We start from the raw sequence: 26,738 nt of genomic DNA on the forward strand, positions 1-26,738 counted from the left end.
AGATCGCTCCCCACACCATGATGCCGGGTGTTGGCCCTGTGTGCCTCGATCGTATGCAGTCCTGATTGTGGCGCTCACCTGCACGGCGCCAAACACGCATACGACCATCATTGGCACCAAGGCAGAAGCGACTCTCATCGCTGAAGACGACACGTCTCCATTCGTCCCTCCATTCACGCCTGTCGCAACACCACTGGAGGCGGGCTGCACGAAGTTGGGGCGTGAGGGGAAGACAGCCTAACGGTGTGCGGGACCGTAGCCCAGCTTCATGGAGACGGTTGAGAATGGTCCTCGACGATACCCCAGGAGCAACAGTGTCCCTAATTTTCTGGGAAGTGGCGGTGCGGTCCCCTACGGCACTGCGTAGGATCCTACGGTCTTGGCGTGCATCCGTGCGTCGCTGCGGTCCGGTCCCAGGTCGACGGGCACGTGCACCCTCCGCCGACCACTGGCGACAACATCGATGTACTTTGGACACCTCACACCCCACGTGTTGAGCAATTCGGCGGTAGGTCCACCCGGCCTCCCGCATGCTCACTATACGCCCTCGCTCAAAGTCCGTCAACTGCACATATGGTTCACGTCCACGCTGTCGCGGCATGCTACCAGTGTTAAAGACTGCGATGGAGCTCCGTATGCCACAGCAAACTGGCTGACACTGACGGCGGCGGTGCACAAATGCTGCGCAGCTAGCGCCATTCGACGGCCAACACCGCGGTTCCTGGTGTGTCCGCTGTGCCGTGCGTGTGATCATTGCTTGTACAGCCCTCTCGCAGTGTCCGGAGCAAGTATGGTCGGTCTGACACACCGGTGTCAATGTGTTCTTTTTTCCATTTCCAGGAGTGTAGAACGGAAAACATCTACTACAATAAAAAACTGTATACGTTAAATATTTACGGAACTGTTCTAGGTGCTAAAGTCAGAAATGATCCTGGATGAAAATGTCACTTGTTAAGAGAACAATAGGCAGTAAATGGTCACCAGATGCCTGGCAGCTCTTGAAGAAACAATTGGGTGGGAGCGAGAGTAACAGTTATATGGAAAGCTCTGCAGTTGCACAGGCTTCGTTTTCTGACATCACGCCCACCTAGGTGACTAAGGGGGACGACACGGTAGGAAAAGCTGTTACTCACGCAAACTAAAGGAAATGTATAGCTCGACTTGTGTCTCGTATAACCTTTGTATGCCAACATCTTCTTTGAGGCTGTGGAGAAACCTCTTCTTGGCTGCCGTTACACACGTTTTGTAGAAACACTTCTCGATATTTAGGGTATTTAATGCTAAGCTTAACTTTCTTGGCCCACTCCCGATATCAAATGCGTATTTAATAAATGGTTAAAATTAATCACAACTCAGTGCAGTGAGCGAAAGTATTTTCCCGCTTCATACTGAATTATTATTATGATACACATTTCCTTGAAAATTTCCCCGCTAGACTCCTGAAATCTCTGTATAAATTTCCTTTCTACGCCTCTTCCTGAAATGACAACAGAAAGTAAGATAAATTCCTTGAGTATTTTACAGACGTCTATTTGTAGTCGTGACCTCTGTCTTAACCACTTTCCGTTGGATACCAGTCAGTGTTTATTTTTGCTGCTTTGCTCTGGCAAGTATCTATCTTTCTAAGAATACCGGAAAATTGTGCAAGGAATGACTCATTTTAAAGTGTGTGCTGAATATTCAGAGTATTTGCTCTTTTTGTTGTTAGCTTTGTCGTCAACTGTGATAAACAGATGTTTCCATACTTGTCTGAGGTGACTACATACTGCTTCCTGTGTACTCTTTCATTCCACAAATGTGCTGTTTCCTCACATCTGTAAGCGTGTCATAGGAGTGTTTAATATTAGTAGACGAAATAACGTACATCACACGAAATAGCTGTTGAAAAAAAAATTAATCAATAGGCAAAAAGAGAATTCTATAGCTAAATTAGTTTTAAATGGTAGTTTTCGTGATCCAACGACAATTTTCTAATACTTTCAGTCCTGCGTTGAATCTGTGTTAAGTACATCGCTCGTTTCCTCAGCGTTACTTTTAAATTATTTTCCCCTCCTAAAACATTTCACGGTATCTGCCATCGGTCTGTCCCATGATTGTTGATAACTAAATGGAAGAGACAATTATAGTGCTTATTTTATTGTCTGCAGTGCTACTAATTACTATCGTGATTATTTTTAAAGCATAGAATCCGTAGTCTTAGTTACATTGTTTTTTTCAGAAAAGGTAACCCACTATCATTATATATACATGAGAAAAATAAAAATAATGGTATCTCATAATTCGTGAAACCTGGTCGTAAACCTGTTACATACAAATGGCAAGCAAGTAAGCTTATTACATCATTTAGCTGCGACACGGGGAACGTAAATAGCTCTTAACTGTATTGCTTATCGATGTACGTGATACTTAGATAATCGGGAAATGTTGCAAATCATGGCGCTAATGGCACTAGTGGTGACGTTGTGCAAGAAAGGGTACTTCAGTGATAATTACCGACCACAAAAACATCGCGAATTAATCAATAGGCGGCCGCGGTGGCCGTGCGGTCTTAGGCGCTTCAGTCCGGAACCGCGGGACTGCTACGGTCGCAGGTTCGAATCCTACCTCGGACATGGATATGTGTGATGTCCTTAGGTTAGTTAGGTTTAACTAGTTCTAAGTTCTAGGGGACTAATGACCTTAGAAGTTGAGTCCCATAGTGCTCAGAGCCATTTGAACCTATTAATCAATACTGACGTACTAAAAGGAAATGCTATAAGAAAAAATCTCGAAAGGTTCTTAATCACTTTTCTTCAAATTTTCATACGATAATCCCAAAATAATAGGAGGAACGTACTCTGTATATGTTTATAACCAACAATGTTCATGTTCAACGGCAAAACCGGATGAGAAAAAAAAATGCTGTGAAGTGAGGAAGAGTAATTTCCTTTCCTTTCTCGCAGTCAGTTTTCACTACAATAGCACTCCGTCTTCAGGTCACAAGTGACTAGTCGGGACCATCCGACCATCGTGTCACCCTTAGCTGAGGATACGGATAGGAGGGTCACGTGGTCATCACACCGTTCTCCCGGTCGTTATGATGGTTTTCCTTGACCGGAGCCGCTACTATTCGGTCGAGTAGCTCCTCAATTGGCATCACGAGGCTGAGTGCACCCCAAGAAATGGCAACAGCACATGGCGGCCCGGACGGTCACCCATCCAAGTGCCGGCCACGCCCGTCAGCGCTTAACTTCAGTAATCTAATGGGAACCGGTGTTTCCACTGCGGCATGGCCGTTGCCTTAACTACAATAGGAGCGAATTTAAAAATAAGAGACAAGCTGATCTTCACATGTATTGTATCTCTTGTAGTGAGTCGGATGTTTGTGACACTAGATATTGAGCGTTAGCAACAGAGGAGTGCAAAAGTCATTATTTTGTCAGGGATGGCAGGAGGGAAAGTGTCAATTTGTGGGTGGTGGAATGGGTTCTTTCCTTGGTTCAGTGGGTGAGGTGAGAATGAAACATTTGTGGTTCCACTGTCAGTCATATTGATGTGTAAGATTTTTTGAGCAAACAGAGTAATAGACTGTGTCTTAGCACGCTCAATACCTCACGGCAGTGGGGCAGCGCCGAGTCCTAGTGCGCAGATTACAGTGACTATGCAGCCACAGTCCGTGTTGCATAGGACCGCCAGGCGGCGTATTCTTCAGTTTGGTGCTGTACCCGTCACCCACTGCGGCGATGGCGCGTTCTTTTCCTTTTGAATTCGCTCGCCGTGTTATAAACAACCGGCTACGGCGTGACGCAGAGTGTTCCGTCATGGAATCAAACAAGCGACTCTCAGGTTCGGCGTCTTCTGGCGGAGTTCATCATTGACTTGGTTCACAGGTGACTCATTTGGAGAGGCTGCAGTCCCTTCGTCCTCACCAGCCACGTGTGTAAGTACCACATGACTAGTTTCTGGTAACATCTGGGGTGACATCTTCTGTGTTTAACTATTGGCGCGGTACGGACATCTTCTTCTGTCGAGAAGCGTAGCGGGTAAGTCGTTGCAGCGAAGTATCACGTCCACTGACTAATCATCAGTCCGTCCATCCAGGCGACGTTTCTTCGTGTCTTCTTTCTCCCCTCAAAGTACCACCTCATGCCCGTTTGTCGGAGGTATTATTTTGTTTTCGCCAATGTTGTGAAGTTTCTGGGGCACCTACTGACTCCTCGGTCATTGATCTGTGCTGCTCACATTGGGCAGAAACGTGACCAATGTCGACACACATGCCAGCTTTCCTTGCTTCACCTGTATGCTGGCATGCCCTGTCGTCCTCCTACGCCTCACCTCGTGCACATGAATCCAGTTCCTGGAGCATTCACCGCTGATGTAGGAACCACGCTGGTCGTTGTTTTCCTTGAAAACATTGCCCTTATGCTTGGTCGTTGACCTGTCGAAGTGCAAACGGCTGCTGCGCAAACTCCACTGGTAAATAGCCTCCATGTTCGACTGCTGCCGCTTCCGAATATTGTAGCGTAACGTTTCAGAGTCTCTAAAATGTCTCTAATAAGTCTTTACGGTATTTTTCTGCAATATCTCTGCTTTGAACAACCGTAAATAACACATACAAATGGTTCAAATGGCTCTGGGCACTATGGGACTTAACTTCTGAGGTCATCAGTCCCCTATAACTTAGAACTACTTAAACCTAACTATCCCTAGGACATCACACACATCCATGTCCGGGGCAGGTTTCGAACCTGCGACCGTAGCGGTCATGCGGTTCCAGACTGTAGCGCCTAAAACCGCTCGGCCACCTCGGCCAGCCAAATAACACATAATTATTATACACAACTATAAATAACACTTTACAATGATATGTAATTATAATGCACTCTACATTCCTCACCCGGCAGGAAAAATCCGTCCTCGAATTTCGTCCTATGTCCATCTACAAATAACTAACAAACACGAAAAAAAAAAGTGGAAACATAACTCTACAATGAAAATTATGTAATAAATTCAATCTATCATATCTTGAAATACAGCAGCATTAAGAAAACTTCTGAAAGTAATGTTAGAAATATCGTTAAATGACAATCAGTAACAGTGCAGTGAAGTAGCAAGTAACAATTATCTCTACCTATGTTTTAGCATTATATGAATATTCTCAGAATTTTTGTTGCCATTCAACAGGAATTTGATGTAGTGATATGTTATTGTGCCTTGGGTTTTCGTCTGATACACAGAAAAGCAGTACAAAGTATAATTACGTACAAGCAGTTATAAGATTATATAATTACTGCAGGATGGAGAATTCAAGGGAATTGTTGATGTACAATATATTTTGAGCACCCAGTGGTTGCATAGGTGTTTTTGGGCAGGAAAATTGTGGATACGTTCCGATAGCCATGTCCGAAATGGTTATGGTTGCAGGTAAGTGAAATTTAGTTACTGTGACATTAACTATCAGTTCACTACCGCAGAGCTCAGCATGGTCGATTGTAGTAGCGGCACCATGGTCGAAACAGTGTGCAGAGATATCTGTCAGTTGGTTAACTGCATAGAACCAGTGTTCTCCTACTTCCTCGAAAGAATATGCTGTAGCAGTTAGTATGTCACAAGGGCAATTTGAGGCTTTGTGTTTCTCAAAAAATATCTGGCATTCACAATTATTGGTTTTCACTGCTGTGACACGTGATGGGCATACGGTAAGCTGCTACTTAATTCTGCAGCTATCATTACTGCAGTATCATTCGGTGTTTTGGATATTAGGAATACTTGACTTGTTCGAAATTGTAAAAATTTATTAAGTTGGTCCCATTTCAATGGGAAGCAGTTTTGCCAGTCAGCAGGAAGGAAATCTGAATTCGTAATTTTACATCATCTGCGTCCACTAGTACTGCTGCCAAGTAATACATTGCGGTAAGTGTTCCTTATCTGGAAGGAAGATTAATTGTAGTGACTATGGTAACTGCTTACGAATCTGAATCAATATGAATATAAAGTTTGTTTGCGATATCAAAATTGGTGATAAATATCCCTCTACTGCATGTTGGACGGTTTCCTTGAGATCCTCTACTGTTAGCCGTGCATCCACTAACTGATCTATAAGTAATCGAAGTAAGCTCGCTGCTGAGATATTCTTATCCATTACGTCTAGTCTGGTTCGTATTATCTTTATACCTTTATTCACTGCCGCGGTGATATCTTGGAGATACTTGTTCAATTCGTGCGTAACATTCCTAATGGCCTTGGTGTTATTGACTACTGCCTCGTGGTGTGCCAGGCACCAGTGGCTTAGTTGCGACCGGCTGTAATTGTAACGCCGGTAATGTATTCTTTAACTGGGTGATATCATAATCTGCCATGCCAAAATAGTTTTTAATAATTTAGCACTTGCGTTCATCCATCCTCGTTTAAATAGTTTGATTATAGAATAATAATCCTTCTATTTGACGCAATTCGCAGCTGGTCATATGAGTATTGCAGAGATGTATGTGCGGTTGCTACCTCATCAAGATCTCCGTTTTTCTTGATGTTGAGTTTAAGGTATTAAATTCTACCTCTAACAGCCGGCCGGGGTGGCCGAGCGGTTCTAGGCGCTACCCTCTGGAACCGCGCAACCACTACGGTCGCAGGTTCGAATCCTGCCTCGGGCGTGGATGTGTGTAGTTTCCTTAGGTTATTTAGGTTTAAGTAGGTCTAAGTTCTAGGGGACTGATGACCTTAGAAGTTAAGTCCCATAGTGCTCAGAGCCATTTGAGCCTACCTCTAACATGACAAGCTCCTTACGTATCTGCCGTAGATAATATCCCAAAACTATCGTCCACTTATGAATAGTTAGTATCACTGTGTCCTGCCTAACAAAAGTGACGCCACTCCTGAACTTGTGCCCTTGTAATTCATAGCTCATGTTATTCATACCTGTAAACAAGAAAAATAGTGCTGCAACGATGTAGGACCGCATTTTGGTAGAAGGCGATACGTGTATCATCGAAAGTAGAATTGCTAAGCTATTGCTTACATAATTGTGATTTTATGGAAAAATAAAAATTATTGTGCACTTTGTATGGCCTAGATATCCTTATCAATACGTTCTACTGAAAGACTTATACTTATTTAAGCACACAGTGTCAAATCATATGCCAGTACTGTCTGTTATATAAAACCCAAAATTCCCCTTCATGTACTTTGCTAATCCCTCTTCTGTACCTGATTTTCTGTTAGTACATTGTCGCTATAATCGGAAGTATACAAAAAGTATTTACATTTGTGTCAGAACGGTAGATTTTGTATTGTGGATGCATAATTTATTGCAGGTGGCCGAATGTTATATGGGGCTGAGTGCGTGTTCTGTGTTAGTGGATCAGCGCTCTTCCATTTCCGCAGACCAGCATGCTTCAGAACAGAATTTGCTATAGTTGTTGGCATTACATCTGGTACTCCCTTAAAAGTTTTCAACAGGCTTCCATTAACAATTCTTTATGGGTAACTGTAATTGGATGTTAACTGACGATGTGAATTCGACATCCTGGTAAGGACTCTGGTCATAAATTTTGTCTTTTTTCCTTTAGCAACATAGAGAGTGGATAGAAAAACCCATTGTCCAAATCTGGAATCCGGATACATAGCATGTACATTGCCTAATTTCTCTTGCCAGTCTAATTCTGTGCTATTTCCTTTCTTCATTTTTTCCATATATCTTTAATGATTCAAACTAATTTCCTTACTCTTTCTCCATTCTTTTTTTCTCAGTTCTTTTCATTTTTGGGCTTTATAACATCTTCCTTCTATAAATAACTTCATAAGGTGACATGCCCATTCCTTCGTGTATTTTGGCGTTGTAAGCACTTATACAGTATTGAATGGTGATATCCCAATTGTATGTTTGTCGTTTATAAAATAAAAATCTTCACGGCAGTTCAATGGACCCATTCTCTCCATCCATTTTCATGTAGGTATAATGGGGTAGTGTGTAATAAATGCACTTTCAGCAAACGGCAAACTTGTTTCATGAATGAAGTTACTACCTTGGTCATTTATAAATGCTTCCAGTAAGCCGAACTTTAAAACCCAATTATTGACCATAGACTGTGCAATGGCATTTGCCCATTGACCAGGGAGACTTACCATAGTTAGATATATTGGGAAATGATCTATAATCTTTAGTACGTACTTATTCCTGGCTAGTGTTTTGTTAAAGGGCCTATAAATCTCCATTCCTATGAAATGGATGTGATGCTTCTGGGAGTCGTTGTAATGGTATACGTTGACAGCAATAGTCTGGTCACTGAGACACAGTATGCAGTTGCTCATGTATCGTGCTACATCATGCTTTCTTGTATTCCATCAGAAATGTTCAGCAGTGTGTATTTTAGTAGTTCTTTGACCACTGTGACCTGAAATAATGTGATCGTGGAACTGTTGCATGACTTCCTGCCAGATGTATTTGGGAACCACGATTCTCGGTCCGAATCTAGTTGCAGACAAAACTGGCACTGTGTCACACGTCTTCTGGAATCTTCATCTGAAGCCTACGCTTTCTGCATCGCGACCTACTGCTTCTAAGACCACTACCTTTCTTCTAAGACAATCTGTGCTGCAACTATTCTTCCCCAGGTTATGAAAGGCTGCAAATTCCGTTTCGGAGAGGCATAGGGCCAACACATCAAACGACTTGAGGGTATTTTAGCCCAAATAACCACTTGTGAGCAGCATGGTCTGTGATTATCTTGAATTGATTCCTATACAGATAGCTCCTTAAATACTTTATAACATAGAAGAGTAATTATTTTTGCCTTATTTAATTGTTTGTACATGTAGGCTACTGAATGTTTGCACCATATGTTCTGACTTAAAACTGCTTCGATAGCATGTCCAGATGCACCACAGGACAGGATAATTTCTTTGCTGAAACATGGACTAATTAATGCAGGGCTATGTGTTAATTTGTATTGCAATATTTCAAATATTGTGTCGCATTCTATTGTCCAGTACAATTTATTTCTCTTTTTCAATAACTGCATGAGACGTCGCGTTATTTCTGCACAGTCTTTTACAAAATTTCGATAGTAATTTGAGAGGCATATAAGTACCCATACTTCCTCGATAGATACCGGCGTTGGAAAATCTCTAACTGCAGTTACCAGCCGTGGATCGGTTTTGATTCCATGTTTGCTCATAATATTGCCTAAATACGCGAAGTGACGCATTTCCAAATTTAATGTTAATTTACCGTCCTTGCGACGTCAGAAAATTTGTCATAAGAGAATCACATGCTCGTTGACGTCTTTTAAAAATGCGATTGTGTCAGCAACGTATATTATACATTGTTGAGGTTTTAACCCACGTATCACACGCTCTAGCACTCTTTGGAATGTCGTGTGGGCATATTTTAATCTAAAAGGCATTCTTAAGGATTGCTAATGACCTGAAGAGGTCCTAGAGTCAATTGTGGACGAATATTTATTGTTCCCAACATGGTCAATAGCATAAACGATATTTGGTTATTATGGCATTTTCTCTGTATGACGAATCCGAATATTATATTGTGCTTTAATTGTTGATGTATGAATACATCAAGTAATGGATGTAATTTGTGAGGAACGCTGTACGGTCTCATATAAATTGGGGTGTCACCTCTTGTTGGAATCCTGTGTTGTGTAATGTTCGTTGCTGTTACCGGTCTCTGTGAAGTGAACAGATCCTGAAACTCATCCAACACTGCTTTGTCACATCCTGTTCATTTCCTTTTAAGTGTTATATTTTCAGGAGCAATGTAGTTTTGTAGGTGGCTAGTCTGTCGCTGTAGTCTACATCTGGCTAATCAAAATCATCTTTCTCTATGGCACTTTTTGTTTTTTTGGTCATCAGTCTACTGACTGGTTTGATGCGGAACGCCATGAATTCCTTTCCTGTGCTAACCTCTTCATCTCAGAGTAGCACTTGCAACCTACGTCCTCAATTATTTGCTTGGCGTATTCCAATCTCTGTCTTCCTCTACAGTTTTTGCCCTCTACAGCTCCCTCTAGTACCATGGAAGTCATTCCTTCATGTCTTAGCAGATGTCCTAGCATCCTGTCCCTTCTCCTTATCAGTGTTTTCCTCATGTTCCTTTCCTCTCCGATTCTGCGTAGAACCTCCTCATTCCATACCTTATCAGTCCACCTAATTTTCAACATTCGTCTATAGCACCACATCTCAAATGCTTCGATTCTCTTCTGTTTCGTTTTTCCCACAGTCCATGTTTCACTACCATACAATGTTGTACTCCAGACGTACATCCTCAGAAATTTCTTCCTCAAATTAAGGCCGGTATTTGATATTAGTAGACTTCTCTTGGCCAGAAATGCCTTTTTTGCCATAGCGAGTCTGCTTTTGATGTCCTCCTTGCTCCGTCCGTCATTGGTTATTTTACTGCCTAGGTAGCAGAATTCCTTAACTTCAATAACTTCGTGACCATCAATCCTGATGTTAAGTTTCTCTACTTCTCATTACCTTCGTCTTTTTCCGATTTACTCTCAAACTATACTGTGTACTCATCAGACTGTTCATTCCGTTCAGCAGATCATTTAATTCTTCTTCACTTTCACTCAGGATAGCAATGTCATCAGCGAATAGTATCATTGATATACTTTCACCTTGTATTTTAATTCCACTCCTGAACCCTTCTTTTATTTCCATCATTGCTTCCTCGATGTACAGATTGAAGAGTAGGGGCGAAAGGCTACAGCATTGTCTTACAGGTATACCCTTCTCAATACGAGCACTTCGTTCTTGATCGTCCACTCTTATTATTCCCTCTTGGTTGTTGTACATATTGTATATGACCCGCCTCTCCCTATAGCTTACCCCTACTTTTTTCAGAATCTCGAGCAGCTTGCACCATTTTATATTGTCGAACGCTTTTTCCAGGTCGACAAATCCTATGAATGTGTCTTGATTTTTCTTTAGCCTTGCTTCCATTATTAGCCGTAAAGTCAGAATTGCCTCTCTCGTGCCTTTACTTTTCCTGAAGCCAAACTGATCGTCACCTAGCGCATTCTCAATTTTCTTTTCCATTCTTCTGTGTATTATTCTTGTAAGCAGTTTCGATGCATGAACTGTTAAGCTGATTGTGCGATAATTCTCGCACTTGTCAGCTCTTGCCGTCTTCGGAATTGTGTGTATGATGCTTTTCCGAAAGTCAGATGGTATGTCGCCAGACTCACATATTCTACACACCATCGTGAATAGCCGTTTTGTTGCCACTTCCCCTACTGATTTTAGAAATTCTGATGGAATGTTATCTATCCCTTCTGCCTTATTTGACCGTAAGTCTTCCAAAGCTCTTTTAAATTCTGATTCTAATACTGGATCCCCTATCTCTTCTAAATCAACTCCTGTTTCTTCTTCTATCACATCAGACAAATCTTCACCCTCATACTGGCTTTCAATGTATTCTTTCCACCTATCTGCTCTCTCCTCTGCATTTAACAGTGGAATTCCGGTTGCACTCTTAATGTTACCACCGTTGCTTTTAATGTCACCAAAGGTTGTTTTGACTTTCCTGTATGCTGAGTCTGTCCTTCCGACTATCATATCTTTTTCGATGTCCATATTTTTCCTGCAGTCATTTCGTCTTAGCTTCCCTGCACTTCCTATTTATTTCATTCCTCAGAGACTTGTATTTCTGTATTCCTGATTTTCCCAGAGCATGTTTGTACTTCCTCCTTTCATCAATCAACTGAAGTATTTCTTCTGTTACCCATGGTTTCTTCGCAGCTACCTTCTTTGTACCTATGTTTTCCTTCCCAACTTCTGTGATGGCCCGTTTTAGAGATGTCCATTCCTCTTCAACTGTGCTGCCTACTGCGCTATTCCTTATTGCTGTATCTATAGCGGTAGAGAACGTCAAACGTATCTCGTCATTCCTTAGAACTTCCGTATCCCACTTCTTTGCGTATTGATTCTTCCTGACTAATGTCTTGAACTTCAGCCTACTCTTCATCACTACTATATTGTGATCTGAGTCTATATCTGCTCCTGGGTACGCCTTACAATCCAGTATCTGATTTCGGCATCTCTGTCTGACCATGATGTAATCTAATTGTAATCTTCCCGTATGTCCCGGCCTTTTCCAAGTATACCTCCTCCTCTTGTGATTCTTGAACAGAGTATTCGCTATTACTAGCTGAAACCTGTTACAGTACTCAATTAGTCTTTCTCCTCTCTCATTCCTTGTCCCAAGCCCATATTCTCCTGTAATCTTTTCTTCTACTTCTTCCCATACAAGTGCATTCCAATCGCCCATAACTATTAGATTTTCGTCCCCCTTTACATACTGCATTACCCTTTAAATATTCTCATTCACTTTCTCTATCTGTTCATCTTCAGCTTGCGACGTCGGCATGTATATCTGAACTATCGTTGTTGGTATTGGTCTGCTGTCGATTCTGATTAGAACAACCCGGTCCCTGAACTGTACCCAGTAACACACCCTCTGCCCTACCTTCCTATTCATAACGAATCCTACACCTGTTATACCATTTTCTGCTGCTGTTGATATTACCCGATACTCATCTTACCAGAAATCCTTGTCTTCCTTCCACTTCACTGAACTCTACTATATCTAGACTGCGTCTTTGCATTTCCCTTTTCAGATTTTCTAGTTTCCCTACCACGTTTAAGCTTCTGACATTCCACGCCCCGACTCGTAGAACATTATCCTTTCGTTGATTATTCAGTCTTTTTCTCATGGTAACTTCCCCCTTGGCAGTCCCCTCCCGGAGATCCGAGTGGGGGACTATTCCCGAATCTTTTACCCATGGAGAGATCATCATGACACTTCTTCAACTACAGGCCACATGTCCTGTAGATACACGTTACGTGTCTTTAATGCAGTGGTTTCCATTGCCTTCTGCATCCTCATGTCGTTGATCATTGCTGATTCTTCCGTCTTTAAGGGCAATTTCCCACCCCTAGGACAAGAGAGTGCCCTGAACCTCTATCCGCTCCTCCGCCCTCTTTGAGAAGGCCGTTGGCAGAATGAGGCTGACTTGTTATGCCGGAAGTCTTCGACCGCCAATGCTGATTATTTATCAAAATTTAGGCAGTGGCGGGGATCGAACCGGGACCGAAAACGTTTTGATTAAGAATTAAAGACGCTACCCCTAGACCACGGGTACTATCTTGCTTACGTTACCTATCATGATTTACGTTTATGACTCCTTGATTCTGTCGCAAAATTGTGTGTATGCACCGGTGCCTTCTGTATTCCATCAGTTATTGCGGCATGAGCTAGACTCCTGCGCACAAAACAATGTGCTAATTCGTCATTTTCCTCTAATGGTCCCACATGCATGGTGTGTTCATGAGTAAAGCAGCATTAATGTCTGCCCAAAGCAGTTTCCTCAACTGAATGGCATTTTACCCCGCGAATCTACCTTCAAGAAGATTACTCGCCGTGAAGTTTATTCATCTGTGTGGAGAGAGGGATCTTGTGCCAGACTGTTTTTGCCAGCTGTGTCACCTAATCGAAATAATGCCCTGTTAAGCTTCGATGTTTGCTGTCTGAGGTTGATTATTGTGTTATGTTCATTTAGGAAATTTGCCTTCCGTAACCTCCCGGAATCTTACACCCAAAATGCGAAAAGTCAGTGACATACAGCTAACTGAGCGTATATCACCTCCTCCTACACCACTTAACCTGTATTTTGGAGCGTCGTATCTCCTGATCTCAATTCACTGTTTACTTATGACTGACATGTGAACCCCAGTGTTGACTAATAGGCTACGTGTTTTAACCTTAATACCACAATACCACATGGCAACCAGCATTCCCCCCCCCCCCCCCCCCCCCCGTCTTTGCATGTGCTCTAGTAGCATAGAGCTGGCTCTGTCTGCAAATTTGCCTGTACTGCTACACTCACAATATGTATGGCCCATCATTTGACAATTTCTACACTGTGGCTGGCGACAATTATTCGCGATGTGTCATTGCCGATCTCTTCCGAAATAGCGACTCCCTGTGGAAAATACATTTTTTTTCTTTCCTCGTAACTCGTCACGGCGTCTATTTCCTCTAATGCTGCAGCAATGTTGACTGCATCAGTTGAATTCTTCAGAAATTGTGCCCTAACACGGCTCGATGTTTTGGGTGGAAATAACCGCAAAAAATATTTAAGGCCCCATTTTCCACTTGCCTATTCTCCAGTTCTTGTGAAATATTGGATTGGCTTGTTACCATGACTCAGTGGGCGAGGTGAGAATGAAACATTGATGGTTCCACTATCAGTCATTTATTGATACATACGATCCTTCAAGCAAATGGAGTAATACGTTGTGACTTAACTCGCTCAATACCTCGCGGATTCCGCGCAGCGCTGAGTCGTAGCGTGCAGATTCCAGTGACCATGCGACGACAGCCTGAGTTGCAGCTGTCCCCCAGGCGGCGTGTTCTACCATTTGGTGCTGTAAGAGTCACCCACTGAGGCGGTGGCATGTTCTTCTCCTCTTTATTTCTCTCGTTGCGTTATAAACGACAGGATACGATGTGGCGCGGGGTGCTCTACCCTGGAATCAATCAAGCGACCTTCAGATTCGGATTCTTCTGTCGGAGTTCATTAACCTCGTGGTTTTTCACGTGACCCACTTGGAGAGGCCGCAATCTCTTCGTCTTCACGAGCGTCCTGGGTAAGTACAACACGAACTTAACCTGGTAACATCTGGGGGCGGCGGCATGTTTTTCTCCTCTTGAATTCGCTCGTTGCGCTATAAACGACCGGATACGATGTAGCACGGAGTGCTCTAACTTGGAATCAAGCAAGCGACCCTCAGATTCTGATTCTTCTGTCGGAGTTCATTAACCTCGTGGCTTTTCACGTGACCCATTTGGAGAGGCCGCAATCCCTTCGTCCTCACGAGCGTCCTGGGTAAGTACTACAGGAACGTAACCTGGTAACATCTGGGATGGCATCTTCTGTGTTGACCCACTGGCGCGGTACCAACATCTTCTACTGTCACGATGCGTAGCGACCAAGTCGTTGCAGCGAAGTGTGATCTCCGCTGACTAACCATTGGTCCGTCCATCCACAAGCAGTTCTTCGGCTCTTTTTTCTCCCCTCAAAGAACCACCTCATGCCCGCCTGTCGGAGTTATTTATTTGGTTTTTTCGCAAATGACAGGCAAGATTCTAGGACGGTGACTGACACTTCGGTCATTGATTTACGCTTCTCGCGTTGGGCAGCAACGTGCCCAATGTCGACTCACGTGCTGGCCTTCCTTGTTTTAGTTCTATGCTGGAGTGGTTGCTCATTGCCAGCCGTCCTTCTCTGCATAACCAGATACGTCATACATATGAGTTCAGTATGATGACAGTTCCTGGAGCACTGACTTCAGATGTGCGAACCCCGATGGTCGTTGTTTTCCCTGTAAGCACTGCCCAACTGGTTGGTCACTGATCTATCGAAGTGCTGACTGCTATTGCGCAAACTCCACTGGTCTTTGGCCTCCTTGTTCAACTGCTGCCGCTTCTGAATGTTTTTGATTAAATGTCTCTAACATGTTCAACTAACCGATATAACTCTTTACGTATTTTTCTGCCGGATCTCTGCTTTGAACAACCATAAATAACACCTAATTATTATACACAATTGTTATATATAATTATCATACATAATTATTATACACCTTACACTCAGTATATATAAGTTTTTTTAAAAACATTCTATGTACAAAATATCCTGTTTTGTTTTCTTCCTCACAGTTGATTTTAACAGAAAATATATTAGGGAAGTTGTACTAACGGCTTACAAGTTTATGAATAGTACACTACTACGCTACCTGAATTGTCAAAAACTTAGTAATTAAAATAGTACACAGACAAAAACTATACCAAATAATGCCCTTGTAGCTACATTTTCGGAAGCTGCAGTCTCGTTTTCATGCAAAAATGCGAATGATACAAACTAACTTACACTAACAGAGGTTAGTTCTGCACCAAGCTTTTGTTTCCAATAACTATAAATGACCCTCGAGGGCAAACATTCAAATTAAGTGGAATTGATTTACCATCAGAGTGCTTTGCGCATGGTCAACTGCCCTTTGACGAACTAATAGCACAGATAATCAGTTCATCATCTTACACAGAGTACCCGAAAGGCGAGTGAATTCTGAATTTTTTTAATTGTGTTATTTAGGAAAAATGAAAAACTCTAATGGCAATAAAAACAAAAAACAAATCAAAGGAGTCTTTTTGATTAATATTTCATATTACTAATGATTTCGAGTTCAGTACGTACATAGTTGATGAAAAGACAACGAGGAGCACATGACACAGCTCCCAGATACCGCAGATACATATTTAGGAACAGCGACTCATCGCCGCGTATGCTAGTTAATAAATAATCTGATATGTTGGAAATGTGAGTGCTGATGTAAATCTTTCAGGAAGGAGAAAACATAAGAACTAAAATCTATGTAACATTAATATAGTTATGGTGACCTATGGCTATCACAGGCGAGCGGAAGTCCGTTAGTATGATGTAGAACGTTCAGTGTACGGTATCAGTTTTCAGTGTACTCAGAGCTACCGGCAACACGAGTAAACGTCAGTAGGCTATGCCAATGCCGTTATTGCCGGTAAACAGCTTATCGAGTGAGAACAGATGCTTGGTAAAGGGGCAGAACATTGAGTACATGCTACTATAATACACTATGTTCTACATTATACGAAAAAATTTATATTAAGAGTGGCGCATTCTGCTCACAATACGAAATCCTAAAATCAGATTGATTGTTGGCCATAGTATGAGTAGTGGTGACGATGTGTCCGCTAGAAGCAGTATTATTACTATTGTTGAACGTATATTACTCAAATAATGTGATAAAGTTGCTGATTCCCAAAGTGTAAAATCCTATTATATTTGCTTTACTCTTATCCATGAATTAAAATGTGACCGAGACTGTGAATTGGAAGACAAATTTAGGCAACACAGTCTTCATTCTAAAACACAAACACTTGCACTCTCTCTCTCCCTCCCTCTCTCTCTCTCTCTCTCTCTCTCTCTCTCACACACACACACACACACACACACACACACACACACACACACACACACACACACATACACACACTCACACACACACACACACAATATAAGAGAGGGGGAGAGACATACAGAGATGTAGACACACATTCTTAGATCGCAGAAGTTCTATGTATTTTTTTTTTTTTTTGTTCAATGAATAAGAAACGCTTAAAGTTTTGAGCACCCATGAAGCATAGATCTTGCCGTTGGTGGGGAGTTTTGGGTGCCTCAGCGATACAGATAGCCTTACTGTAGGTACAACCACAACGAAGTGGTATCTGTTGAGTGGCTAGACGAACGTGTGGTTCCTGAAGAGAGGCAGCAACCTTTTCAGTAGTTGTAGGGGCAACAGTCTGGATGCGTGGCTATCTGGTCTTATAGCTTTACCCAAAACGGCCTTGCTGTGCTGGTACGGTGAACGACTGAAAGCAAGGGGAAACAACAGCCATAGCTTTTCTCGACTGCATGCCAATTTACGGTATGGTTAAATGACGATGGCGTTCTCTTGGGTATAATATACCAGAGTTAAAATAGTCTCCTGTTCGGACCATCGGGCGGATATTACTGAGGAGAACGCCGTTATCAGGAGAAAGAAAACTGTCGTTCTATGGATCTGAGCCTGGACTGTTAGATCCCTTAATCGGGTAGGTACGTTAGAAAATGTAGAAACGGAAATGGGTAGGTTAAAGTTAGATATAGTGGGAATCAGTGAAGTTTGGTGGCAGGAGCAACAAGACTTCCAGTCAGGTGAATACAGGGTTATAAATGCAAAATCAACTAGAGTTAATGCAGGAGTAGGTTTGATAATGAATAAAATATAGGAGTCCTAACAAGCTACTACGGACAGCATAGTGAACGCATTATTGTGGCCAAGATAGACACGAGGACTATGCTTACCATATCAGTAATAGTTTATATGTCAACTATCTCCGCAGATGACTAAAATGTATGATTCGATAAAGAAATTATTCAGATAGTTAAGGAAGACGAAAATTTAATAGTCATGGGTGACTGGAATTCAGTAGTAAGGAAGGAAAGAAAAGGAAAAGGATTAGGTGAATGGACAGCGGGTAAGGAATGAAAGAGGAAGCCCACTGGCAGAATTTTGCACAGAGCATAACTTAATCATAGCTAACACTTCGTTGAAGAATCATGAAAGAAGGTTGTACACGTGGAAGTGGCCTGGAGGCACTGGAAGGTTTCAGATAGATTATTTAATGGTGAGAAGGAGATTCAGTACCAAGGTTTTAAATTGTAAGACATTTCTTCGGTTAGGAAGTGTAGACTAATACTGAAGAAACTGCAAAAAAGGTAGGAATTTAAGGAGAAGGAACCTGATTAAAGTGAAAGAACCAAAGGGTGTAGAGAGTTTCAGAGCGAGCATTACGGAACGATTGACAATTACAGGGAAAAAAAATACAGCAGAAAACGGATTTAATACTCAAGGCAGCAGACAATCAAGTAGGTAAAAAGAGGACTGCTGGTAGAAATCCTTGGGTAATATAAGATATATTGAATTTAATGCGTGAAAGGAGAAAATATAAAAATGAAGTAAATGAAGCAGGAGAAAAGGAATACAGACGTCTCAAAAATTAGATCGACAGAAAGTGCAAAATGCCTCAGCTAAGACCGCTAGAGAACAAATTTAAGCATGTAGAGGCATATATCACAATGGGTAAGATAGATACTTCGTAGAGGGAAATTAAAGAGACCTTTGGAGGAAAGAGAACCACCTGAATGAATATCAAGAGCGCAGAAAACCAGTCCTAAGCAAAGAACGGAAAGCAGAAAGGTGGAAGGAGTATATAGATGGTCTATACAAGTGCGATGCACTTGAGGACAATATTATGGAAATGGGAGAGGACGTAGATGAAGATGAAACGGGAGATATGATACTGCGTAAAGATTTGACAGAGCACTGAAAGACCTAAGTCTAGAGAAGGACCTGGGAGTAAACAGCATTAGATTAGAGCTACAGATAGCCTTGAGAGACGCAGCCATGACAAAACTCAACCATCTGGTGAGCAAGATTTATGAGACAGATGAAATACCCTCAGATTTCAAGAAGAACATAATAATTACAATCCCAAAGAAAGCAAGTGTCGACTGGTGTGAAATTTACCGAACTATTAGTTTAATAATTCATGGTGGCAAAATACTAACACGAATTCTTTACAGACGAATGGAAAAACTCGTACAAGCAGACCTCGGGGGAGATCAGTCTGGATTCCGTAGAAATTTAGGAACTCGTGAGGCAATACTGATGCTACGACTTGTCTTAGAAAATAGATCAAGGAATGGCAAACCTAAGTTTCTAACATTTGTAGATTTAGAGAAAGCTTTTGACAATGTGGACTGGGATGCTCTCTTTCAAATTCTGAAGGTGGCAGGGGTAAAATACAGGGAGCGAAAGGCTACTTACAATTTGTACAGAAACCAGATGACAGTTATAAGAGGTGAGGGACATGAAAGGGAAGCAGTGGTTGGGAAGGGAGTGAGACAAGATTGTAGCCTGTCCCCGATGTTATTCAATCTGTATATTGAGCAAGCAGTAAAGGAAACAAAAGAAAAGTTCGGAGTAGGAATTAAAATTCATGGACCAGAAATAACAACTTTGAGGTTCGCCGATGACATTGTAATTCAGTCATAGACAGCAAAGAACCAGGAAGAGTAGCTGAACGGATTGAACAGTGTCTTGAAAGGAGGATATAAGATGAACATCAACAAAAGCAAAACGAAGCTAATGGAATGTAGTCGAATTAAGTCGGATGATGCTGAGGGAATTAGATTAGGAAATGAGACACTTAAAGTAGTAAATGAGTTTTGTTACTTGGGGAGGAAAATAACTGATTATTGTGAAGTACAGAGGACATTAAATGTAGACTGGCTCTGGAAAGGAAACCGTTTCTGAAGAAGAGAAATTTGTTAACGTTAAGTTTATATTTAAGAGTCAGAAGTCTTTTTTGAAAATATTTGTATGTAGAGGGGCCTTGTATGGAAGTGAAGCATGGATGGTAAGTAGTTTAGACAAAAAGAAGATAGAAGCTTTCAAAATGTGGTGCTACAGAAGAATGCCGAAGATTATATGGGTAGATCACGTAACTAATGACGAGGTATTGACCAGAATTGGAGGGAAGAGGAATTTGTGGCTCAACCTGACTAAAAGAAGGTATCGGTTGGTAGAACACGTTCTGAAGTATTTAGGGAGCATCAATTTAGTATTGGAGGGAAGCGAACAGCGTAAAAATCGTAGAGCGAGGACAAGAGACGAATACACTAAGCAGATGCAGAAGGATGTAGGTTGCTGTAGTTACACAGAGATGAAAAAGCTTGCACATGATAGAGTAGCATGGAGAGCTGCATCAAACCAGTCTCTCGACTGAATACTACAACTACGAGGGCTATTCAGAAACTAAGGGATTAGAGGTCACGAAACGGAAACCAAAGTGAAAAACTAAACTTTTTTATATGCGCCAGTTAGCTAAAACTTCCAGCTACTTATCTCCATAGTCGCCGATCCCCACAAGTTGTACCAACTTTCCAATACCCTCTTTATAGAAAGCAGCCGCCAGTGTTTTCCGCCAAGTTTCTACGCTGGGCTACAGCTCGTTGTATGTGCCAAAATGCTGTCTTCATACCCAGCGGTACATACGAGCAGAGATGAAACTCAGAGGGAAAATTTTACGGGCTGTATTGTGGATAATCAAACATTTAATTTAAAACGATCCAGGATCATCTTCACTGCCTCTGCAGAATGCGGACGAGAATTATCTTGATGAAGGAAATGCACGACACTTATGTAATGGTGGCTGCATAGCTTCAGGCGAAATTTATCACCACACCATCCTACTTGGAGGGAGACACTATTGTTATAGGTATATTTATGTGCTCCCTGTGTACTCAGAACTGAAACGAAGGACGTAATATCATCGATGGGCATACTAAAGATACTGCTGAACGTATCTGTGCAAAACTTCATCGGATTTTCGCTGTGGTTTCCATTTCGCCACCGATCGTTTCTCACTTTTCGAATAACCTTCGTAACTAACTAAAGTTTTGATTATATATATTCACGTTGACCCTGAAAATTATGTTAGGCAATAATTCAAAATTTTGCTCATGCATCTAGCACGCACCATCTGATCACGACATCTCAGTAACTTCTCGTAAAGTCAAAGTATGTTATGTTTAAAAGCTTAACATCTCGTACTGAGATACGATAACACTGTGGCAGTATGACAAGTAGATTATTTATCTTAATTTTCTGGCCCCTTGTAACAGGCTACGAGTTTATTTAGAATTCCTGAGATAGAGGGCATCAGCCTTCAAAAGGCTCATAGAACTATTGAGAACTGTTGTATGCCTACTTGCTTGGTGTCAGGAGATGATAGCACAGCGTTGTGATAGCTCTGGATAGAATATCTCCATAAAGTAATTTCTTATGTCACAGGGAGTCAATAAAAAGCCAAGTACATAAAGTTTAAATGTCCACATTTTATGAGTAGTACTCACTCACACCACAGTTAACTATCTGGTTCCTCGACTGTATATCGCATTCCGAGTAATCATGGAAATTAATAATTCTTACCATAATTATTTCTATTACAAAGTAAATATTGTGAGTCGTTAGTGAATGTAATTCTAAGCACATCTACTAAAACATTAATAATTTTCACTGTTTCTTACATTCAGTTTCCTAGGTGTGAACACAATGTTTTTCACCATTGACATGATGTTTACATTTTAGCGGATGTGCAAACTAAATTTATGGAGCAGTGATGTAGTGATAAAATAATTGAAAACTAGAACTTAGGTTAAGGGGAACAGCTTTGCTAAAATTCATTTTTTCCTGTACATTGCAATAATATGTCAGTCAATAATTTGTTGCTCCCACAGTACAGTGTTCTTCAAGGCCTTGACTTGAAGTGCACGTTTTAGCGAAGATGGGGTATAAAGAGTCCATAGAGTAACATAACATGTTATTCAGATGATTAAAACCTATGCCTGAGTAGATGAAGGAGTTGCATTAATAGAGATTCTTCTTCCCTGTATGAAATCATAACCTACCAATCAATCGGTTAATCCTACTGTAACAGACAAAACAATCCACAGGAGTAGTTAACTGTGTCACAAGAGCAGTTCCACGAACCTGTGTCGTCTGTTTGACCTCCAGAGTGCAGGTGTATTCAGAAATTGTAATTAAAGATCATAGATTGTAAAGGAATTTGGGGTAGAAGAAACACAGTTCTTCGGTTATATTCAAGTTTGAGAACATGATTTATTTCATAGCTATTGATGTGGCTAATCGAGATTGAAACATTGTTATTTCTCTTCAACTGGTAAACAGAAACAAAACTAATTACCTTAAAGCAATCACTTGTCAAATAAACACAGACAAATGTGTTGCATTTATAAATCTATACACAGCTCTGTGAATTATTGCTTTTCAAGAACAAACCTTTGGATTCAACAGCAAGTGTATGAAGTGAAACAGAAAATTAGTGAGTATTACCTTAACAATAATCCATTTACTTCTTCAGTATTTGCTATAAAACTTTTTCCAGTAATGCGCTGGAGATTCGTTCGAGTTGGTATATTTTGAATGCAGAACAATGACTTTATGAGTGTACAAGTTACAGCATGTCGAAAAAAGTAGTTGAATGTTCTGAGTTAATGCAGGTAAATCATCAATAATGCCAAGCCTTTGGATTAAAACAGTCAAAAAATGATCAAATAGACATACAAATTCAGATTTTCTTCCTGTTTTCTCCACAAGCTCAAAGAAACTGCACACTTAGTCATTGTCCTGCTAAGCCAAAATGTCTATAATGTAGGAAGAAGCAAAATGCCACTGTAACTTCTTTTCAGTAGCAGTACTGGTGCTACGAATGGTGCCAGTGAAGCCAGTGGTGTGCGTGGTGCCACTGGTGTGGGTGGTGCCAGTGGTGGTGATGATGTCCGTATCCATAGTCATGGCCACCACCCCAATGGTGATGATGCGGGTCAGCCACTAGGTTCGCCTTCAGCATCACGAAACACAGCGCCAGCGTCAGCAGCACAGCCGAGGCCACCTGTTGGAGAACAAGGGACTCCTGTCAGTTTCGTTGGCTATTGTGTTGAACTCCAGCAGAACCTACTTTCACAACCGTAACTGCGGTTAGCTAAGCACGAATCAGAAAAAAATGACCTATTTCCAACGTTATATCTGAGTTATTCCGAAACATTACGTAGCGCTGTATTGCTACTCAATGTGTTGTTAAGAGAAACTACCGTCTCAGTGGGAAAGTCTATTACATAAATCACGTGTGATTTAAATTTAGAAGGTGCTTTAGGAGAAAGATCAGATGTTTTACAAGATGGTAGTACACACTAACTAGAATAAGAAATTCCTTGAAACATGTACAGTGTGTTACTGGTTATAGAGATACAGTTTGTTGCTGAGATAAGTTTACGTTTCGGCTGCTGCTCTCTCAGTTTCTATGGATTTATTTATGGGTTGTAACCTTTGATTTTAAGTTCTAATTGTGAACTGTCTGTGGATTTACATAAAAGAATTTTTTCATAGTGTTTCTCTCTTATTGGTCAACTCTGCTGTATCGGTTTTCATTCCGAACGTATTTATAAAAAGCGAGTTCTCTGACACTGGAACAGTGTAAGGGTTTTGTAGCGGAAATGTTGCTGGTGATTATAGAGGTAACGGTAGACTATTCTATAACCGCAAAATATCAGATTCAACATTGTCTCCTCGTGTGTTCATTAAACTTCCTGAGACTGGTACCTTGCTCCTGTATTCACACCTCATTTGATTGTTGGAGTCGATAGTCTCTGGAAGAAGCAAGAGACACTATGCCATTGCTTCAACGTTGCCCTTCAACAAGCACATCCAGATATCCTACATGTTTTAACGAACTAATTGTTCCGATTGTGAACAGTGTTGCCCTCAAAAACAAACGCCAGGGACTCCTATTAATGGCTACGCGTAGCGAATGTTGTAATAAAAGTTGGCATTTGTAATACATCGCCACCTACAGGGACATAACACAGTTTCCAGGTTGTAATGTTGCATACTCGCTTTCTTTTTTGTCCTTGATTCTTCCCATATTAGTTCCTCGCATTTCAACCAAAATATGTGTCAGCTACCTAGTCATTTTCACTCATGACGAAATAAACTAAAATTTGCAGTATTTTTATGCGACTGGAAACCTTTATCTTCTTCTCATTTCACTTCACCCTATCACCTTCAGGTGGCCAACTGTGATGATGAAGTTATCGATCTAAAATTATCCCTTAATATTTCTTCCTTATTACAGAGGAGTATTTGCTGAAATAAATATCTATATTGTAGCAATAAATAAAAAAAAAAACAACCCCCAATTTTTACTTTTCACGCTACAACAATTTGTGGGACATTTAAAAAATACTTTATTATAATACATAATAACAAAAATCGGAAATAATCAGAATAAGTCCTCTGTAATGGTTGTGAGTTTGTGTGTGTGTGTATGTGTGTTCTAAAACAACTCGTGCAACTACTACAATCAACTTTGATTGGTAAATAACTTTATAAATGAAAAAGTAATTGTGGAAGGAGAGGGTCACTCCAAGCATTCAAATTGGTACGATTACAAGCGGCAAGAAGATAACGTCTAAAATTGAAAGCGGAAAGGTTGAAAAAATATAAAATTTTATGCACTAACTGAATGAAAATTGCTTTGAATAAAATGCACTTTCCACCACTAGAACTGATACAGAAAACTGTAGATTGCATAGAAATCGTAATAAACGACTGATATTAATACCGAATCTCTAGGTTACGGTGTCACTAGAATGATCGGTGCAGTAACAACTAGATAGTTGCAAAAGTGGACTGCATAATCTTTTGGGCTGTTATTATGCATAAATATTACTATGCAGAGATTTCAAGAAAGAACAGATTAGCAGCTACTCCATTTAGTCTGTCATTAAAATCTGAAAAATTTGGGTATAGAGACACCATAACTGCCTTTTCGTTATGCAATTGGCTACTATCGAACATTCCATGAAGTAATCACATAATACAAATACAAAGTATGAAAAAACAAGAAAACGAATAATTCTGACGGGAATACTTGTCGAATGTATGTAAATTAAGCATAACTGCGTCGTTTTACACGAGACGTAATATGAAAATTGCCAGGTCACAATAGAAAATTGCGGGCGACTGAAGATGTATATTGTATAAAATTTGATATGTCTCTGGGCAGTTGAACAACAACATTGCAAATTTAAATAACAGGATTTCTTGGGAAACTAACGTAAAATTACATCAGTCGTAACTTATACTCAAACTTCCTTCGAAATACAGTATCCACCATGGCACGTGGAATATTCTGCAATGTAAAACACAAGAAAAAATCTTTCGAACTATCACTATACAACAATTTATACGTTAATATTTCCTAAATAGGTGCTAAAATAGTTGAACATCCCTGTTTATACGTGTATCATATTAAGAGAACTATGGACAGTAAATGCTCACCAGATGCCTGTTCATATCGCCGCTGTGACTACGTTCTCGTACGTCTACCGCAACGGAAGTGTCTGACGACTGCTGGCTTACCCTTCCAAATATACTGGTAGCTCTTACGGAAACTGTTGGGTAAGAGCGACCGCACCGGTCGCTTTGAAAACACCGCAGACGCAGTCGCTTCTTTTTCTGACGTCACGCTCCCGTAACTGACCCGACTAGATGACGGCCAGAGCCGACACCATACGAAAAGCTGTTACTTACAAAAAACTAAAGCGGATATGCAGCTCTACACGTGTCTCGATCAAGGTATTTGTTTCTACGTCTTCTCTGAGGCACTGAGAAAACTGCATTTTACCTGTAGTTGCTCACTTTCTTGTGTAGACACTGGAATTTCAATGAACTGTATGTTATGTTTAACTTCCTTATCCCACTCTCGATATCATATGCCAGTTTAATTTTTAAAACTACTCACAACTCAGTCCCCTGCATGGAAGTGTTCATACGTCGCTTTGTGGTGAATGTCGTCTGGTTAGTCTTTATTCTTAGATCTTTTTCCCTCGGCACAGTCGAGATCTCTGTATGAATTTCTTTCTAAGCCAGCGATTTGAAATGGAAACATAAAGTTAACTACTAAGTTTGTGTGTTCCAAAGCAGTCTATCAGCAGGTGTTACATCTCTTTGAACTACTCTCCGTTGGACGTCAATCAGTGTTCCAAAATTGCTTCTTCAGCTACCTGCGACTTTCCTTTTCCAGGGAAAGTACCTTTTTTTATTTTTAACGAATACCGGCCAATGTTACGAAGTATTCTGTCTTGTTTTCAGTGAGTGATGAATACCCTTCAAACGAGAAATAGCTGTTTTGAAGATTTTAGTCTTTTTCTTGTCAGCCTTATCTTCACCTCGGAAAAGCAAGTTTCCATTATTTCATTTTCGTCTGAGATAACTACGTACTGACCTTCTGTTCCCTTTGTATTTTCTCATTCTGCATATATTCTAGTTTCTCACCTACGTAAGAGAGTTGCCGCACGCAAACAGCTGTCGTGAAAACGAATAGAATCAAAGAGAATTCCGTAGTCAAGTTAGTTTCAAATGGTACTGTCGAGGTGAGTCGTTAATTTTAGAATACTTCCAGTCTTGTTTTCTGTCGGTATAACTACACAGAACACTTCCGTATTACAACTTTTAAACAA

General features: G+C 41.0%; 1 long non-coding RNA gene and 1 pseudogene across 1 annotated transcript in view; both read right to left on the minus strand.

Moving 5' to 3' along the window:
• The window catches only part of LOC126267557 (uncharacterized), a 319,893-nt gene that overhangs the window by 211,006 nt on the left and 82,149 nt on the right, over window positions 1-26,738 (minus strand). The window lies entirely within an intron of this gene.
• On the minus strand, window positions 3,163-3,280 carry LOC126268446 (5S ribosomal RNA; annotated as a pseudogene).

Source organism: Schistocerca gregaria, chromosome 4 (assembly GCF_023897955.1).
Source record: "Schistocerca gregaria isolate iqSchGreg1 chromosome 4, iqSchGreg1.2, whole genome shotgun sequence".
Classification (NCBI taxonomy): domain Eukaryota; kingdom Metazoa; phylum Arthropoda; class Insecta; order Orthoptera; family Acrididae; genus Schistocerca; species Schistocerca gregaria.